The sequence below is a fragment of the Pithys albifrons genome, chromosome 28 (genome assembly GCF_047495875.1).
Source record: "Pithys albifrons albifrons isolate INPA30051 chromosome 28, PitAlb_v1, whole genome shotgun sequence".
NCBI lineage: Eukaryota > Metazoa > Chordata > Aves > Passeriformes > Thamnophilidae > Pithys > Pithys albifrons.
Genome location: NC_092485.1, coordinates 5,204,705 through 5,223,497, shown reverse-complemented (window position 1 = coordinate 5,223,497; position 18,793 = coordinate 5,204,705). Strand labels below are relative to the sequence as shown.

Genomic DNA, 18,793 nt, shown 5'->3' with positions numbered 1-18,793 from the left:
CTCGTGGCGGCCCCGTCCCGTCCCCGTCCCGTCCCCGTCCCGTCCCCGTCCCGTCCCCGTCTCCGTCCCGTCCCCGTCCCGTCCCCGTTCCGTCCCGTTCCGTCCCGTCCCGCGGGGCTCCCTGGCCGCTCTCCAGGGTCCTGAACCTCCTGCCGGGAACCCCTCGCGGGTTGGGGGCTCTCCTCCTGGTCCCTGAGGTGTTACCTGCTTGTTTGCCCCCGTGTCCACGGTAAAAGGGGATAACAGGGATACGGTGAAATAAGAGGATACGAGAACGGGGGAAAATCCCGTCCCCTCCCTCCAGCGCGGCTCACGGATCACCCCGAGGGGATGGGTGGGCTCCTCCCTTCTCGGACAGGTGTTTTAAACACCCACCTGGCTAAAGCCCTGCACAACCCGGGCTGAGCTTAGCGCTGATCCTGCTTCCAGCTGGTGGCTGCTCTGGGTGACCTGCTGTGGTCCCTTCCAGCCAGAATTGGTTTGTGATCCCATTTCCTTCAGGGCTTTCATCAGCGAGGAACAAAACAATCTGCTCCCTCTTTGCATCACTTTGAGAACCTCTTCTCATGTACAAAGACTGACTGCCTGTCCTCATATCTCTGTGGAGCTGTTTTATTGAATATTCACAGCAGTTTTTATTGGATAGTCACACAGCCTGGGGGCAGGGAAAGAAATTACAGCATTCCCTTCTCCCCCAGAAAGCTGAAAAGGTGAAGAGCAGCCCAGACTCTGGAAGTTGGACACAGTCCCTCAGTTAATGAGGAGCTGCCCGTGCTCTGCTGTGCGAGCTGGTGGTAAATGTCACTGTTCCTCAAAGAATTCAATGATCAGGACTTGGGGCCAGCCTGTATCTTGTTCCACAGGCTCTTCCCAGTTCCACAGAGGGGTTTGGCACCACCAGCCACTCTGTGTTTAATTACACAGCCCCGTTTGTGAGCGCTGGGGGAGCCACTCGGATGCCCAGGAGGGATAAAGGCACATCTGTACTCGCAGCCTGCCCTTGAGGAGTGCAGGGCCCAGAAGAGTCTCTCGTTCTTGCTGTCACTTAAATGGTGTCAGGACTCATGAAATCTTGCTTTCAGATTCCCACCAGACCCAGCAACAAAGCCCTGCTTGTTGGGAGCTCACTGGTGTCTGTCTGAGCCCCCGTGACGTGCTCACAGATGTGGGTGGATGAGGGGACAGGGGACAGGACAGAACGGGGGCTTTGTGGCCACACACATGTGCCAGGACACTTGGGACCCGCAGAGCTGCTCGTGGGTCACCCTCCTTTTGTGGCACATCTGACAGGCTGGGGGAGTTTGGGCTGCTCAGCCTGGAGAAGAGAGGGTTGTGTGGAGACCTCACAGCAGCTCCAGGAGCTGAGGGGGCTGCAGGGAAGGAGGTGGGACTGTTCATCAGGAACTGGAGTGAGAAGACAAAGGGGAATGGCTACAAACTGACAGAGGGGAAGTTCAGGTGGTACAGGAAAGGAATTCCTCCCTGGGAGGGTGGGCAGGCCCTGGCACAAGTGCCCAGAGAAGCTGTGGCTGCCCCATCCCTGGAAGAGTCCAAGGCCAGGTTGGGCAGAATTTGGAGCAACCTGGGCTGGTGGAAAGTGTCCCTACACATGGTAAGATGGTGGAAGGAGATGAGCTTTAGGGTCCTTTCCAACCCCAACCAGTCTGGAATTCTGTGATTCTACATAAAGTCAACTTAACAATGAATTGATAGTCCCATTTCCTTCTTCCATAATATTGACTAAATTTGGATTCTAATATAAAACATCTGAAGACCAAACTTTCTGTCCCAACTGAGTGCTCCTCCCCTTATGCCCAGGAAAGCTGGAATGAGGGTTCATTCATATACCAAATCCAGAAGGCACTTCTGTGTACAACAGAAATGTCCTTCAAAACACCGTGGTGCCCATCCCAGGCTGCCATTCCCCCCTGGCAGCTTTGGGGTGCAGATGCCAAGGCTGCCATCCCCCCCAGCAGCTCTGGGGTGCAGATGCCAAGGCTGCCATCCCCCCCGGCAGCTCTGGGGTGCAGATGCCAAGGCTGCCATCCCCCCCGGCAGCTCTGCCATGCAGATGCCAAGGCTGCCATTCCCCCCCGGCAGCTCTGCCATGCAGATGCCAAGGCTGCCATTTCCCCCCCCCCCCCCCCCCCCGGCAGCTCTGCCATGCAGATGCCAAGGCTGCCATCCCCCCCGGCAGCTCTGCCATGCAGATGCCAAGGCTGCCATCCCCCCCGGCAGCTCTGCCATGCAGATGCCAAGGCTGCCACCCCCCCCAGCAGCTCTGGGGTGCAGATGCCAAGGCTGCCATACCCCCCAGCAGCTCTGGGGTGCAGATGCCAAGGCTGCCATCCCCCCCAGCAGCTCTGCCATGCAGATGCCAAGGCTGCCACCCCCCCCAGCAGCTCTGGGGTGCAGATGCCAAGGCTGCCATTCCCCCCCAGCAGCTCTGCCATGCAGATGCCAAGGCTGCCATTCCCCCCCAGCAGCTCTGCCATGCAGATGCCAAGGCTGCCATACCCCCCAGCAGCTCTGGGGTGCAGATGCCAAGGCTGCCATCCCCCCCAGCAGCTCTGCCATGCAGATGCCAAGGCTGCCACCCCCCCAGCAGCTCTGGGGTGCAGATGCCAAGGTTGCCATCCCCCCCAGCAGCTCTGCCATGCAGATGCCAAGGCTGCCATCCCCCCCGGCAGCTCTGGGATGCAGATGCCAAGGCTGCCATCCCCCCCAGCAGCTCTGCCATGCAGATGCCAAGGCTGCCATCCCCCCCAGCAGCTCTGGGGTGCAGATGCCAAGGCTGCCATCCCCCCCAGCAGCTCTGGGATGCAGATGCCAAGGCTGCCATCCCCCTCAGCAGCTCTGCCATGCAGATGCCAAGGCTGCCATTCCCGCCCAGCAGCTCTGCCATGCAGATGCCAAGGCCTGCAGGGTTTGTTTGCAGCCATCTCAGCAGCTGGGGCCGTGCTGGGGATGTTGGGTTGACCTCGTGTGATTCCTGCTGGCCCTGGGGGTGGCTCTGGCTGGAGCCCAGCACTGCTCTCTGCTCCTGGATTCCATGGGCTGCAGCTTCCCTGGCTCCCCCTTCAGCTGGGTCAGCCTTTGGGGATAGTTGGGTCTGGGGAGGAGTGGGGCTGGCCCCTGGGAGTGCCACGCCGGGCTGGGCGGGCTGTGCTCTCTGGGCATCCCTGGCAGCACTTTGCCCAGGAGATGCTGGGTTGGCTCAGCTGTGATTCTGCTGCCTCCCCCCACACTGCCCTGCAAGGCAAACAAATGGGAATTGGCTTCATGTCCAGCAATTGGCCTGGGCCATGATGCACATTAATGTGTTTGAAAGGCAGATTGATCACAATTAAGAGGGGAGGGAGGGACATGGATAGGGATAAACACATCTGTGCTGGCAGAGCCTGGCTCAGCTGCTGCAGGGAAGGGTCAGGGAAGGGCACTGGGGGACTGGCACTCTCGGGTTTGGGGAGGAACTGCAGAAATGGGAAATTAAAGCAGAGAGTCCCAGCCCCCACTGGCCTCCAGTGGTTCCCAAGCACCTCTTATCTTGGGAATTCGCTTTAGATGCTGCCCCAAGAGCAGGTTCTAATGGCAATTACATAACCCACTGTAGCACAGGCCTTTGTGGAGATGAAAGTCACTGGGAGAGAGGGCTGGGGGGAGCAGGATGGGAGCTCTTGCTTGAAGGGACCAGTCAAAGCAGGAGAGTCTGAGAATTAAATCTAAATAAGTGTATTGCCTCTCAGACTGAGCAAACATATAATTAACAATAAGATAACAGGGTGGCTCTACGAGCCAGCTAATTGCATTTTCAAATGTCAGCTTGTCAGCTCTTGTTTAGTCTTCACTCAATCTGGGCTTTGCCAGAGCAGTGTCTGGTTTTAAATGGCGTTTTCCACTCCTGGCACTGTGGAAGGATCTTCTTCCTTGTCCTCAGAGGGCTCTGCTAACCCAGCTCTGGTTGTGCTTTGCCTTAGTTGTGGTTTCACTTCTAAAATGTGACACTGGTTAATCCACTGAGTTGCATTAAAAAAAATTAAATAAAAACCGTGTCACATTTGCAGCTTGTTGTGTTGCTGATAATGGCTAAAAAGTTTTGTGCCTCCCTGCTGGTCCTCTGGGTCACAGCACAAGCTCTAAGGCTGTGTTTGAAGGAAGATGCTGATGATATTCTGAGGTGCTTTGTTGGAGCATTGACATGTACCAGGATTGACCCAGGAACCCTTTGGGGACAACTTTCTCCAGCAGAGTGGGTGGGGAAGAGGAAACTTTGAGTTCCCCATAAACTTTTGGTCTGTGGGTGCAGAGTATGATTTTTTTGGGCAGCCAAAGCTCAGGCTGTGTGGGCTCTGCTGGAGAGGAGTGTGAGGATGGCCCAGCTCCACAATCCCTGCAGGCACAGCAGGGGCCCCCCTGCCAGCCCCTGGCAGCCTCCCCATGCCCAGGAGCTGCCTTTGCCCTCCTGCTGTTCCCTTCCATGCAGGGCAGGAGCATCAGCCCAGACTGGAGCAGCACATGGTCCGTGGCAGCTCCCGTGTCACATCCACTCACAGCACAGGGGTCAGAGCCCTCCCAACTGCCCAGCAACACCAGTGCCAGCCCCCCCTGCCCTCCTGGGCCTGGGAGAGGTGGGGAAATGGCACTAATGAGCTGTTCAGTGTCTATTCCCTGACAGACTCAGGCAGGATGACTTGACTTAAGGATGGCCTTGGGCTGGGAGCATCCCAGAGCTTGTGCTGTGCTGAGGGCTGGGAGGGTGGCAATGCTGGGCCTGGGTGGGTGTGGTTATGCCAGGGGTGGCTTGTTGGGATGAGTTCACAGAATCGTGGAATCACAGAATATCCTGAGCTGGAAGGGACCCACAAGGCTCCATCCTTAGTTTGTTATGGCAGGATTGTTCCCTAAGACACAGCTAAAAAGCCACTGAGAATATTCTGTAGGACAAAGTCAGGAGTTCTCATTCCAATTTCAGCTCTTTTACGGGAGGTTGTGACCCTCCCCCAGTCACTGAGAGCCCCTGCCTCAGTTTCCCCAGAGGTAGATAAGGAGTTGCAGGGACAGGGAGGTGTTTTCTCCTCGAGGCCCTCAGTGAGCCTCAAATATTTACTCTGTGGGCTGTTGAATGCATTAAATCACTGCCTTGGCCTGGTTTGAGTCAACATATGTCAATTAATTTCCGATAAATTCTGGTTCTCCACCAGGAGCTCTTGCACAACAGAGCAGTGCAGGCAAGGACAGGGCTGGAGAGGCACAGCCAGGGCTGTCACAGGTCAGGCAGCAAAATAAAAAGCTCTTTCACAATAGCAATGCAGTTTGTGCCTGATGCTGCCTATTGTCCGGGGAAAGGGGCTGAGCTGTGCTGATGACGCTCCTGGGATTGATCCTGAACAGATGCTGAGACGTGGGAAGGCAGATGGAGCCTCCCAGCACAATTACCCCGTGATGGGGTGGGCAGCGTGGGCCAGATGCCACGTGGGGCCAGCAGGGGGGTCTGGGCTCCCCTCCCTGGCTGGGAGAGGCTGTGGAGGGGCCATTCCCTGTGGATCACTCCAGTATAGGGGTCTGGGCTCCCCTCCCTCACTGGAAGAGGCTATGGAGGGGCTATTCCCTGTGGATCACCCCAGGATAGGGGTCTGGCCCCTGTTCCTCACTGGGAGAGGCTGTGGAGGGGCCATTCCCTGTGGATCACCCCGTGCTGGTCTCGGGCAAGTGAATGTGACACCTGATTAAACCCTAATTGTGCCGGTGCCGGGGGGGCCGCGGGGCGATGTGTGTCACCAGCCTGCTATTTCTGCTCCCAATCTGTGACAGATCCAGAGCTGCTCCAGGAGGCAGCTGGAGGCCAAGGGAAAGGCTCTGGGAGCTGTGCTGCCATCACTGTGTGCTCGTGGCTCATGCCAGCCCCGTGGCTCTGGAGGAGGAGGAGGAGGAGGAGGGAGCAGAAGGAATCACACCGTGGGATGGAGCTGAACCCTCCTGGTTTCATCCTGCTGCTCTGGCAAGGTCCTCAGCATCTCTGTGGGCAGGGGCTGAAACCTCATTCTCAAGTGCCTTTTGGGTGCAAAGGACCCAGAGGGTGCTGCCCCCACCCCCGGGTGCCAGGAGAGGTGTGTGGGTTGTGCTCAGGGGGGTTGTGATGGGTTTCTAAGCAAGGAAAGATGGTTGGACCGAAAATGCAGCTGGGAATGCTGGTAGCAGGGTAGCAATGGCTCAACAGCAAGTTAACTGTTAATTGGGATTTCTGGAGGGTTTTATGATACAGCTTTGAGTGTTAATCAGGCAGATAAAAAGAGTTTTCCTTCTAGAGAGGAGCTGGGGCAGGAGAGATGATTTATGTTTAGACATGGATGCAAATTCCTGGATTTCACACTGTTGTCACGGAGTCTTAGAATGGTTTGGATTGGAGGGGACTTTAAAGCTCACCCAGGGACACTTTCCACTATCCCAGGTTGCTCCAAGTGATTGGATTTGGACACTTCCAGGGATGGGGCAGCCTCTCCCTGAATAAACTCATCCCTTCCCCAGCAGATAATTAGCCCTGAAATGCCCAGTTCTAAAAGCCTCTTTGGGCTCCTCTGGGGGAAAAGGAGGACCAGCTCCAGTGGATTTTTCATGCTGGGTGGAAGCCTGTGAGCAATCCAGGGGATTTCAAGGGTCCTCTTCCCTTCATACTCCCTCATTATTCCCTGTCCCCAGGTCTGCAGCGTGTGCTGCCCCAGCTCCAGGGGACGGAGGTGCTGGGCTGGGTTAGTTCCTGGGGAATTCATTCAGCTTCAAGAAGGGCTGAAGTTTTGCTGGCAACCTGCCCTGCTGCTGCTGCTGCCCTGCCCCTGCTGAGGCCACCACCCCCTGCCAGGCCCTCCCTCCTGGCCCCTGCACGGCTCTGTCTGGGCTGTCTGTCACAGAGCAGACACAGCCACCAGGATGGGGGATCTTTCCAGCTGCAGCGCTGCCAGTGCTGTCCTGCTGCTGTCTGGACCCTGCAGGGAGCAGAGCTCTGGGGCTGCCCTTGTGCTGGGAGGATGATGGTGCTCAAGGGTGTTACACACCCTTTGTCTCCTGGGAGTGAGAGATGTCCTAAAGCTCAGGGTCGAGGGTTATCAGTAGAGGTTGGGTGGAACATTCTCCAGGGCCAGGGAAGGTCCTGAAGGGACATCTCTGCTCTCCAGGGTCAGGAAAGGTCTTGGAGTATCTCCACTCTCCAGGACCAGGGAAAGCCTTGAGGTATTTAACTCTCCAGGACCAGGGAAGGTCCTGGGGTATGTCCACGCTCCAGGGTCAGGGAAGGTCCTGCATGGACAGCTCTGCTCTCCAGGGTCAGGGAAGGTCCTGGGGGGGCATCTCCACTCTCCAGGGTCAGGGAAGGTCCTGCATGGACATCTCCACTCTCCAGGGGCAGGGAAGGTCCTGGGTGGACATCTCTGCTCTCCAGGGTCAGGGAAGCTCCTGGGAGCATCCCCTGCAGATGCCACAGGGACACTGCAGCCTCCAGCCCCGCAAAGAGGTGCAGCCAGAGCCAAACCTGCTCTGCTCCCCCATGGGGAAATGAGGATGCCGTGGCTTCTCCAGACAGCATTTCATGGAGCTGAGCACTGAGAAGCCTGAAGTCCTTGCAGTGGGATCAGTTCTGTGCTGGAAAGCCCTTCAGGCAGAGTGAAAGGTGGGGTGTGGGGGAGCAGCACAGCACATGGTGGAAGGTGCCATCAGAGCCCTTTGCAGCAGCTGCTGTTGCCTCCCTCCAGATGAGGCTGATCCTCCTCATCCTCTCCCTCCACAGAGCCAGAGTGGCCCAGCCCCAGAGCACGGGGGGGGTGACACTGGGCCCCAGAGCCACCAGCTCCAGTCGCTGCTCTCAGACACCACGTTCAGTGTGTGACCTCATGGTGGTGCAGCTGAGGAGCTGCTTTAGGCAGCCTCTGCAAATTAAAAGCCATTCCCCTTCTAAACTCAGATCTTCTGTCTCTTTAATGTTTGTTCTTCAAGGGCTGGATCATGTTTTAATTTCAGCAGAGAGCAGGAAGGCATTGCCTGAATCAAGGAGAGGAACTAATCAATTGGTAGGGATGTGGCTTATGGTTTCAAATCCTGAGGCTTGGTTCTCTCATTGTCCCATTGCCTTGGACCTTTCATCCTTCTCCCTTGCAGCCCCACTCTAATTTTCTCCTGGTTTGAGATGTGTTTGGGCTCTGTGCCTGTTGGGCTTTGCCAATCCCAGTAATCCGGATCAGCCGGAATGCTCCGTAATTCTCCGGGCAGCCACTCTGGGTTAACGAGACCCACGGGCAGCAAAGTGGGGCTGAGAGCAGTTTGTGGTGCCCCTTTGTGGGGGAGGAAGGACTGGGGGGGTGTGGAGGCTGAGGTGAGCTGTGAGGGGATTAAATGACCTGCCACAAACAAGATTTGGAGCAGTGGGTTGAGGCTTCAAGTCCTTAGAGTGGTAATTGCCACTGAAGGGGGAGTTTTGCAGCACTGGGTGCTCTTGTTGGGGGAGATAAGAACATGCCCCTGGACATGAAGCACTAACACCAAACTCTTGGGACAGGGGAGGCAGCAAACAAGGGAGGTGCTGCTGTGTTTGCTCCAAAGGATCAGGTTCTGGTACATCCGAGCTGGGAGGAAGGTGCATCCTCAGAGGGCACCTTGGGAAGCAGGAGAATGGAAGTGCTGGCTCCAAAAGGTGTCACCTGAACTGTCCCCAGGGGTTGGACCTCCCGGCATTGGGGCACCTCCACCCTGGAGAACAGCCAAGACCACAAAGACGGGTCTACTCCCAACCGTTTAATCAGGAAAATGGAAATTGCATTTTAATAAGATGTTAATGAAGTTGTGCATCAGATTGGTTGGTTCCTCATTTAAAACTACAAAGGGGCGCTTTGCTTTTTTGCTTGGGTTTATCACTTCTGTTCTTGCCTGATTAGTTATAATCTTCTGCTGTCCTTTACTGGGAAACTCCTGCTTTTATTCTCTGCAAAGTCCATCCTTAAGTTCCTGTGCAACCCTCCAGGGAAATCAGGCCACCTATATTTCATTTAGTGCCTTCAGACAATTAACCTAACAAAGATTCCTCTCCCCGTTCCCTCCTTCCCCCATCTGTTTCCTAATTACCAGTGGAACTGGGATATATAGGCAGACTCTGCCTGGATTTTTAATTTTTTAATTAAATCCCCTCTTTTCACTGTTCAGCATTGGCTCTTTCAGAGCTGTGTCTTCCTGCTGGGAAAATAGTATTTTACACAGGAGGGTAAGTGAGCCTGGGAAGGGTCTGAGGTGCAGATTTTGGGCCTTTGATCACATCAGAGCTGGAATGCAGAGTCACATCAGCCCTTCTCATGGATCAGGAAGTGTTGAGTCATGTGGGGAGGGAGGCTGAGCACCCTGAGCACCTGGAGCAGCTCATCTTTGGACCAGGGAAGCATTTTTGGGAGGAGAGCGACCTCCTGGTTCTCTGCTCAGAAAGGACAAATCCCCGTGTCCCTCTGTCCTTGTGCAGACTGTCCTGCCTGTCCCCTCCTGCCCCAGCTCTGGGGGTCCATGGCTTGGGAACTGCCCCTTCTCCAAACCCAGCGCTGTTAAAGGCCCTGAGTGATGATGGGAGGGCCAGTGCACCATACTGGTGTTACTGGGAGGAGGAGAAGTGCCCTGCCATGGAGACCTGTGTTCTGCATGGAGCTGATTCCCGTTTGGTGCAGGGTTTGCTGCAGCCTTTGGCTCTGGATGTGGAGCTGCAAATCGTGCTCTCTCCTCTCCAGGGCTGCCCAGGGAGGGAGTGGAGTTTCTCTCACCAGACACATTCCAAACCCACCTGGGTGTGTGTCACCTGCTCCAGGTGCCCCTTCCTTGGCGGGGGAGGGTTGGACTGGACCCCCGAGGTCTCCTGCAACCCCAGATATTCTGGGATTCTCCAAGAGAGGCATCTCCACTCCCTTTTCCCCCGCTCCGTGCCCTCCTCCCGCCCACCCTGTGCCCTTTCCCTCACCCTCTGTTTTCCCGTGCCGTGCCCTCCGCTGTGCTCTGAGTCATCCTGTCTGCGCCGCGGGGGACACGGGCAGGCAAACCTGGTCCCGTCTGGCTGCTCAGCCCACGCTGCCGGCGCGTGGGCACGAGCGGAGCCGCGGCTGCGGCGAGAGCCCCCAAACCGTGCCCGCCCCGGTCCCTCTGCCCCCCATCGCGGGCACAGCAGCCGCAGGCTGGTTGGCAGAGCGGCGTTTCGCTGTCAGGGATGTGCAGGACAGTTCGTGCTCCGCCGAAACCAGCCGGGAGGTGATTCCTGTCCCCTGCCCGACTCTGGGTGCGCTCGGAGCGCTGCGATGCTCCAGAGTTAAGGCTGGAGGAGCAGCCGGTGCTGTCGGTGCCGCATCTCGGATCGCTGGGAGCTCTCGGGGTGCGGGGAAGGTCCTGCCAGCGGGGCCGGCACTGCAGTAAGTGATTCAGCAGATCGGCTGCAGCCAGGAGGGGTGGGCAGCGTTCCTGGTGCCTCTGAGCCCCGCTCGGGGCGTTTGGTGGTGCGGGATGGATGCACCGAGCGCCGGGGGGTGATTTGGGGTAGGACACCTCCCAGCAGGGACAGTCTCGAGGGCAGCCTGGGAGCAGGAAGGGTTTAAGGGACATTCGGAGCATGGTTGTGCTGTGGGCTTTGTGCTTTCTGCCTGGCAAAACCGGGATGTGGGAGCAAAACGTGGATTTGTTTTCTTTTTTTTCCAGCTATAGAAGGGCAGGAAAGCCTTTGCTGTGTCAAGTGTTTCCTCTAAAACGTGGCCCAGCCTCCTCCTCAGCCTCTTTTCCTTGGACAGGAGGGGTTTGAACTGCTAAGCTTCATCTCTTACCTTGCAATAAATAACATTCTCAGCAGAGGGGGTTCTGTGGCTTATCAGAACTGTGGCTATAGGGCAAAGAAGGGCTTAATTAAGGGACTTAATTAACTCATACTCTTGCTCTTCAGTTTGGTACCAGCCAATGTGGTCCCTGAGCAATCCCAGAGTTGCTCAAACGAGTGTGGTGGAAGATCAGGGTCCCTGCGACCCCCCTCAGCCCTGCACTTCCATTGCCTCAGGGCTGTGAGATGGAGATGCTCCTGCTGGAGAGGGGAGAAGCTGCTGAGATCTTGGTGAAACACTCCGAAATCCCTGCTAGGAAGTGTCTGTGCTGGGCTGGCCCCGGTGTCAGGGACGTCTCTGCTCTGCAGATGATGATGATGTGGGGCTGTCTCAGCACGGTGGGGCTGAACAAAAGGAATCTGCATCTGGGAACAAAACCCGTCGTGCCAGCCCAGGACACGGGGCCAGGCCCTGACTGGCACTCGAACCCGCTCCCTGCTGGCCTGGGGACCAGAGGGGACAGAGTGGGCAGTGTCCTGTGCCACAGTCCTGCATTATTCATGCAGGAACACCCAGCGAGGGCAGGGAGGGGAGGAGGAGGGAAGTCGGGGTTGTTAATGACAGCTGTGGTGCCTCTCAGCCCAGGGGCTGGGATGACTCTGACCTGCTGGTGGGCAGGGGGAGGATGGGGAGAGGGGCTGGGATGACTCTGACCTGCTGGTGGGCAGGGGAGGATGGGGAGAGGGGCTGGGATGACTCTGACCTGCTGGTGGGCAGGGGAGGATGGGGAGAGGGGCTGGGATGACTCTGACCTGCTGGTGGGCAAGGGAGGATGGGGAGAGGGGCTGGGATGACTCTGACCTGCTGGTGGGCAGGGGGAGGATGGGGAGAGGGGCTGGGATGACTCTGACCTGCTGGTGGGCAGGGGAGGATGGGGAGAGAGGCTGGGATGACTCTGACCTGCTGGTGGGCAGGGGAGGATGGGGAGAGAGGCTGGGATGACTCTGACCTGCTGGTGGGCAGGGGAGGATGGGGAGAGGGGCTGGGATGACTCTGACCTGCTGGTGGGCAGGGGGAGGATGGGGAGAGGGGCTGGGATGACTCTGACCTGCTGGTGGGTAGGGGGAGGATGGGAAGGGGGTCTTGGGCAGCAATTCAGTGATTTATGGGTGGTTGGATCCATGCTGGGATGTTGGGGGGCTCACAGCTCTGGGGGGGGCTCACAGCTCTGGGGGGACTCAGCACATCCTGCCCAGCATGTGGAGATACTTTGGGACAGAGATGGAGACCCTTAACCTGAGCTCTGGAGGGGAAAACCTTGTGTTAAATGGGAGAGGCAAAGGGAGGCGACTGCTGTTGGAGGAATGTGAGGAGGTGGCAGAGATTTTCTGTAAATCCTTGGAATTGAGACATTTGCAGGAGGACAGGGAGGGAATTCTGCTGCTGTGTCCTGCTGAGTGTGTCCTGATGGGATCACCCTGGGGGTGAGACCTGCTCTGTGTGTCTGTCCTGCCCCCAGACCCCCCTTTGCTCCTGGATTCCCTCCCTGTGCCATGGCTGGGGCTGCTCAGGCCACATTAATTGGGTTTTGATCTCTGCTATCTCAGAATGTCTTTTGCCTTCCTTGCTTTCCAGGCTTTTCCCATTCAGGCAGGGCTGATGTGGGCATCTAACCCTTGAATTGCTGCTCCCAGGGCTGCCTGTCACCAGCACAGAGCTGTGGCTGTTCCTGGCTGGAATCAGCCTGTTCCTCTGGGGGGGTGGGATGTAAATCCAGCCCTCACCGGGGGCACATGTGCCTTTCAGTTTAATTAGGATGGTTCCCTCTTAATCCAGAGAGCTTCAGGGCAAGGTGGAAAAGTGCTCTCCTGACTTCTGGGGTTACTAATGAGCTTTCTCTTGCAAAAGGAGTTGGTGGCTCTGTGGTAATCTGGGGGTAAGCTGATTGTACCTCCTGCTCCCCTGCTCTGTGGGAGGGGGGTCACTCCAGAGCAGTTCTAGATGCCCCCCCAGGGCAGAGAGCAGTGGGGTCTGCCTGGGCACCCCTGCACTGCAGCCCCCAGGCCATGGCAGGAGGTTTAGAGCACCCTGCAGCCTCTGGGCATGAGGAGATGGAGATGATGGAGGTGAACTCCTTCGGGAGCTGATTAGTGACGTCTTCCTCCCACAAACTGGGCACTTCCATTACTATTTAATGACAGGCTTTGTCTGTTCTGCTTTACCCAAACCCTCCTTGCACTAAGATGCTTTGGCTCCTGAGGCCCTGGAGGGTTCTGTGCAGCCCACCAGGCTGGCTCAGGGCTTTGATGGAATGCAAAAGGCATGTAGGGGCTGCTGACCTGGAAATCCTCCTCCCTGCTCTCCTCCGTGAGCCCAGGTGGGCTTGGGAGGAGGATGTTGCATCTCTGCTGTCCCCAGCACAGCCCAGCACAGCCCAGCACACCCCAGCACACCCAGCCAGCGTTTCCCACAGCCCTGTCCCTGCTGAAGGGGAGAAAACAGCTCTCTGAGTGCTCCAGGTCAGGACAGAGACCTCATGGTCGGGTGGTTTGGGTGTCATTGCAGCCACACCGTGCTGGAGATGCTGTGTCGAGTTCTATCCATGAGCCCCACCTGTCTGTTGGTGTAATTTGATCTGATTCAAATGAAAACCTCTCCAAAGATTGACTGGGAAACCTGTCCTGAATTCCCTGATAGCAGCAACTGTGTCTCAGTGCTGCTGGTTTGTTTGCAGAACATCTTCCATCTGCTGGGGAATCATTTTCATGGGCCCAGAGCTGCCTGCAGGTCACTGTGGCTCAAGTCTCAGCCTCCCTCCTGCCCATGAAGTGCCTGAATTTGGGAATGCAGAAACAAATCTGTGGGTAAGCTCAGTTTTCACAGAATCATAGAATGAACTGGGTTGGAAGAGACCTCTGAGATCATCAAGCCCAGCCTTGATCCAACCCCACTGTGATTATCAGATCATGGCACTCAGTGCCATGTCCAGTCTCATCTTAAAACCCTCCAGGGATGGGGAATCCACCCCCTCTCTGGGCAGCCCATTCCAATGCCCGACCACTCTCTCTGCAAAGAATTTCTTTCTGAAATCCAACCTAAACCTCCCCTGGCAGAGCTTCAGCTGTGCCCTCTTGTTCTCCTGTTGGTTGCCTGAGAGAAGAGACCAATTCCCCCCTGGGTACAACCTCCTGTCAGGGAGTTGTGGAGAGTGAGGAGGTCTCCCCTGAGCCTCCTCTTTTCATAGAAACACAGAATCAGTTGGGTTGGAAGAGACCTCTGAAAACATCAAGTCCAACTCTTAATCCACTTTTTTGCTGCCTTTTGTGTTCCTCTTCCCCTTTCCTTGGCCTCTCTCCTTCCCTACCCCTAATTCTGCAGCCCTGAGGGAGGTCACAGTTCCACCCCCGAGCTCCACGCTGGGCTGTGGTGCTGGGGAGGCACCAGAGCCCTCAGTCCCCGTGGAATATCCAGCAGCCACTTTGCTGGGGTGCTGGGGAGGGAGTGGGGCTTGGCAACCTCACCTGCATCCCAGTGCCATCCCCAAAGAAACCGGACCAGACGTGCCCCGAGGCTGGTGTGACAAACCTGGCACTGCCAGCACTCCGGGCACGGAAAACACAATTCCAGGCATCTCTCTCTGCAGGAAGAATTTGCACGAAACTGTACAGAAAATAATTAGCATAAACTGGCTGAAATGAGGCTGTTGGCTGGGGAAGGGACTCGCGGGGGCGAGCGGGGATGGGGCAGTGCTGCCGCCCTCGTTCACGTTTCTGCTGTCACAGCTCAGAAGTGACAGCGCAAGAAAGGGCTCCTTTCCTCTTTTAATATTAAATTAGCGGCGTTTTGCCGGGGGGAGGGAGGGGACGGGGCTGTGCCCGCTGCGGGCAAGGCTGGCAGGGCTCGCGTGGAGCCCTCACTCATTTCTCGTGAATAATTTGCGAGCTGGGGAGCTGATTCCTCCCTTTTCCAGTCGGGAAGGCGGTTCTGCGCAGGGATACGGGTTGCCATGGCAACGGCCAGGGATGCGTTCCCGAGGGATGGCAGCGGGCGGAGGGCACAGCGCGGGGGGCTCGGGATGCCCCAAAAGGGGCCTGACATCCCCCGAGGGTCTCTGATGCTCCAGATCCCCCTGCTCTGAGCGGGGGGTGGCATTCTGGGACACTCCAAAGCCCAAAGGGATCCTGTGGGATTCATTCCTCCTTCCCGGAAATCCTGGTGTTTCCAGAACTCAAAGCTCACCTCTTGCCTTCCTCGTGATTTTGGTGGTGGGTGAGGGACTGTTTGGATTTAAAGCCACTGTAATTTATCCTCTTGTCTCAGCTGTACAAAGCACTGTGGGCAGGACGGGGGATGGAGCATCTCCTGGGGAGATGGAGCTGCTTGGAGGCATCAGGGTGGGTTTGTTGCTGTTCCCTGAAGCTGCAGCTCCCCCAGAAAACCGCAGAGCACACGAAGGGTTACAGATTCCTGTCGGGTTTGCCCAGTTCTCTGAGCTGGGAGCTGATGTTGTGGGAATTGTCTGCATTCCTGAGCGGGAGGGAGGTTGGGCTGCTTGGCATCCGCTGGGCACATGGGGCCAGTTCGGGTGCCAGAGGAAGGATCCTGAGGTTACCACCCAGAATAGATGCTTGTTCTTGAGCTAATTGCACCCTCTCAGTGAGCCTTAAATAACAGTGTCAAACTTTGTTTGCTTCCAAAATTCCTGGAAAATGCCTCACTCTTTGCACTGTGCACCAGGGAGAGACAAACAGGAAAATAACCAGCTGTTGGTGAGTGTAACATCATTAAAATGCTGTTTTATGGGCAGTGAAAAACATGTGTGGCTTTGTCCAGCTGCTTCCCTGGGCTCGGTTCTGATGGGATTGTGGTTCCAGAGTTACTTTGGGAAGCATTTGCTGAGGGAAAGAAGGATCATGTCTCCAGGGCCACAGGATTTGGGCATCTTCCCATGTCTGAAATGGTGCAGACCTGAATCCTCTGTCCACGTTCATCAGAGGAATGTTTCAGTCAGGTTTTTCCAAATGTTTTCCCCTCTCAGATGGGGAGGACCCCCCGGTGCTGAGCACCCCTGACACAGAACCTGGAAAATGCTGGTAATTCCTTTATATCCAGGCCAGGAAACACAAGTGGTCCTGCTTGGGGCTGAGCCAAAGCTCATTACCAGGAGCCCCCTGGTGCCTCCTGATGGGGATGGTGTTGCTCTGCCATTCAGTCGTGCTGAGCATGGACTTCTCTGCCAACAAGCCTGAAAATCCCATCCTAAAACTGGAGCAGAACTCCAGAGCCAGGAGTAGAACTGGGTGTACAGATGCAGCTGGGGGCAGAGGCTCAGCCTGCAGGGCTCAGGCTCGTGTCTTTGTTCATCCTGGGCTTGAAATAGAGCTGCTCATGGAATCAGTGCAGCTTGTTAGGAGTGTTTGTAGGGCTGGGGGGCAAAGCTGAGCTCTGGCTGCTTGTTGTGCCTTAAACCCAGTGGAAATGGGCTCTGTCCCCTGCTCTGGGAGGGGGATCGTAAATGAGCTGTGAAAGCATCTCCAGGGAGGGAGGAGTTTTTAATGGAGCTCTTTAAAACATGGAATTGCTTTATCAACAGTCCTAACAAAGTCTTAAGGTGGGAAATGTCTGAATGGGTTTGGCTGGTCGGAGCTGGCAGCTCCCAGTGGAGTTTGAGGCTGGAATTTTGTGGGAGCACTGAAGGAATCAGGGGGAGCCTCCCCCTGGTGGGAGGGCTGGGGCTCTGGAGCTGCATCAGCACAGAACAGTGGGGAGTTTGCCATCAGTTCACTGCAGGCATTTATTCCTTTAACACCATCCCACTGCACAGGGATCTCTGTGCATTGCAGGGAAGAAACTCGAATTTACTCTCTTTTTAAGTCAAAATTAGAGTGTAACTTGTGTTTGGATTCTGTTCCACTGTTAAAGCCTCTCACAAACCCTGAGCTGTTCCTTCCCTGCAAGAATAATGTCCCTCAGGAAAAGTCAGCAGCTTGTGCTGCAAAAAAGGGAGAGAAACTCTTTCAAAACCCACGTGAAGAACATTTACTATTTTCCATATCACTCCAGCCAAGGAGGAACACGCTCTGCATTTCTGTGTTTCCCTGGGGAAGGAGCTCGGGAGGATGTTTTTGGGAAGCCCTGGGCCAGGTTTTGTCCTGAGCCAGGAGGCTTTGGCTGAGCCCCAACAGCCCCTGCCAGAGGTGGGATCATTCCCCTCTCCCTGAGTTTGTCAGGACAAAGCTCACCAGCGTTTTCCTGGAAACCAAAGCTGGATTGCAGCTCAAATTGTGGCACCCAGAACGCCAGGAATTGCTCATCCAGCCCTTATTCCCAATCCCTTCTCGTTCCTCCTTGTCTCTGCCAGCTCCAGGGCTTGGGTGGCTTTTGCACAGAGGTTTTGCCCTGAGCATTTGCAGCAGTTCCCAGCACAAAGCAGAGCTTTGGGGAATTTGAGATGAGCTGGAGCAGTTAAATATTGGAATTTTCCTCTCCTTTGTTTTCTGCTTGTCTTTAAACTCCATTGCTTACCCAGTGAGGTTTGCTCCTGCTTCCAGTCGTGTCAGCAAGAGGAGATCTGTGTTTGCAAAGGGTTTCTAGGATGTGGTTTCATCTCTTCCAGAGATATTTTGCAACACAGAGAAGGCAGATAAAGCTCCTCAGCTCATGTATCCCTGGCTCACTCCATCCTTCCATCTGACTCTTTGAAAGGCCACACTAAACACCAGCCTGGCCCTTCCATATGCACCCAAATCCCTTTATTACTATTCATTTTTGAAACCCAGTAACCAAACCATCCCTCTCCTGCTGCTTCAGTCCTGATGGTTCAGAGCTGGTTTGGTGCCAACTTCATTATGGAGAAGCCAAATGATTCTCCCAATTAACTTATTGCTGTTCTGGAGGGGGCTCAAAAGGCAGATGGAGGGGCTGGGCCTCCAATGGTGATGACTGAGGTGCAAAGGGTGAGAATTTTATGCAGAGTAACGTGAAAACTTGTGAAGGCATCACTGAGAAACACCAGAGTGGTGTTTCCCTCCTCGTTCTGAGCTCAGGGTAATAATTAACGTGTGATTTCACACCATCTCTGCTCCACCAGGGGAGAACTCACTGTCTGCCACCAGGGGCTGGCAGGAGTTCCAGTCTGGGGACAGGAGTGAGAACGGGGCCACCAAACCCTTCCAGGGGGTGGTGGGGGACACAGAGACCATCAGATTTGGGTCATCAGCTGCTTTTGGGGGGAAATAAACTGCATCTCTGGAAGTGTCCCAGGCCGGGTTGGACAGGGCTTGGAGCAACCTGGGCCAGTGGGAGGTGTCCCTGCCCATGGCAGGGGGTGGCACTGGATGGGCTTTAAGGTCCCTTCCAGCCCATGGAATGGGATTCTGCTTGGAGATGTTGGTGGGGTGTGAGGGAGGAGGGGGAGGGAAGGTGCCCACCTTGCCCAGGGTGGGGTGGTGGGTTCATGATGGGGACATGGTGGGTTTGGACTGATTTTAACTGTGTAACTCATAAATTCTGTGCATCAGAATCTCCAGGGCAAGTCTCTGTCCCACCTGTGGATGCACCATTTGCATTCAGCTTGAAGGAACTGGGTGTCTTTAGCAGAGACAAAGGAGCTTCCAGCTGGATTTGAAATGGGCCAAGAGCTTGAGGAGTTACTGGCAGTGACCAGCTCAAAACCAGACAGTGCAGGGAGGGCTTTTCCTTTGGAAAGTGGCTAAAAATGTGGATTTGTGTGACTTGGTTTGCTCTTTTTGGAAAGCAATTACAGGATGTGCTTTATGACTGCAGGATAATCCAGTAAAGGTGATTTTTGTGCAGATTTGTGACCCTGTGGCAGGTGGGCAGTGGCTGAAAATCAGATTTCCCAGCCATGTGCTCAGCTCTATTAGTCCAGTTAACACAGTTACATTAATGCAGTTGTGCTGCATTGGTGGGACCTGAGAAAGGAGAGGAATGAGAAGGAAGGAGCTTCCTGTGATTCC

The 18,793-nt window shown here is 55.7% G+C and overlaps 1 protein-coding gene across 18 annotated transcripts in view; it reads left to right on the top strand.

The window, feature by feature from the left end:
* Window positions 1-18,793, top strand: part of NFASC (neurofascin) — an 89,929-nt gene that overhangs the window by 4,809 nt on the left and 66,327 nt on the right. Inside the window, exon 1 of one of the 18 annotated variants that reach the window (XM_071578724.1) lies at window positions 10,095-10,418. The exons of the other annotated variants lie outside the window; for them this stretch is intronic. The gene's annotated coding sequence lies outside the window, so the exon portion shown is untranslated. Of the gene's footprint in view, window positions 1-10,094; window positions 10,419-18,793 lie in introns of those variants that run through there. 18 annotated transcript variants of the gene reach the window in all.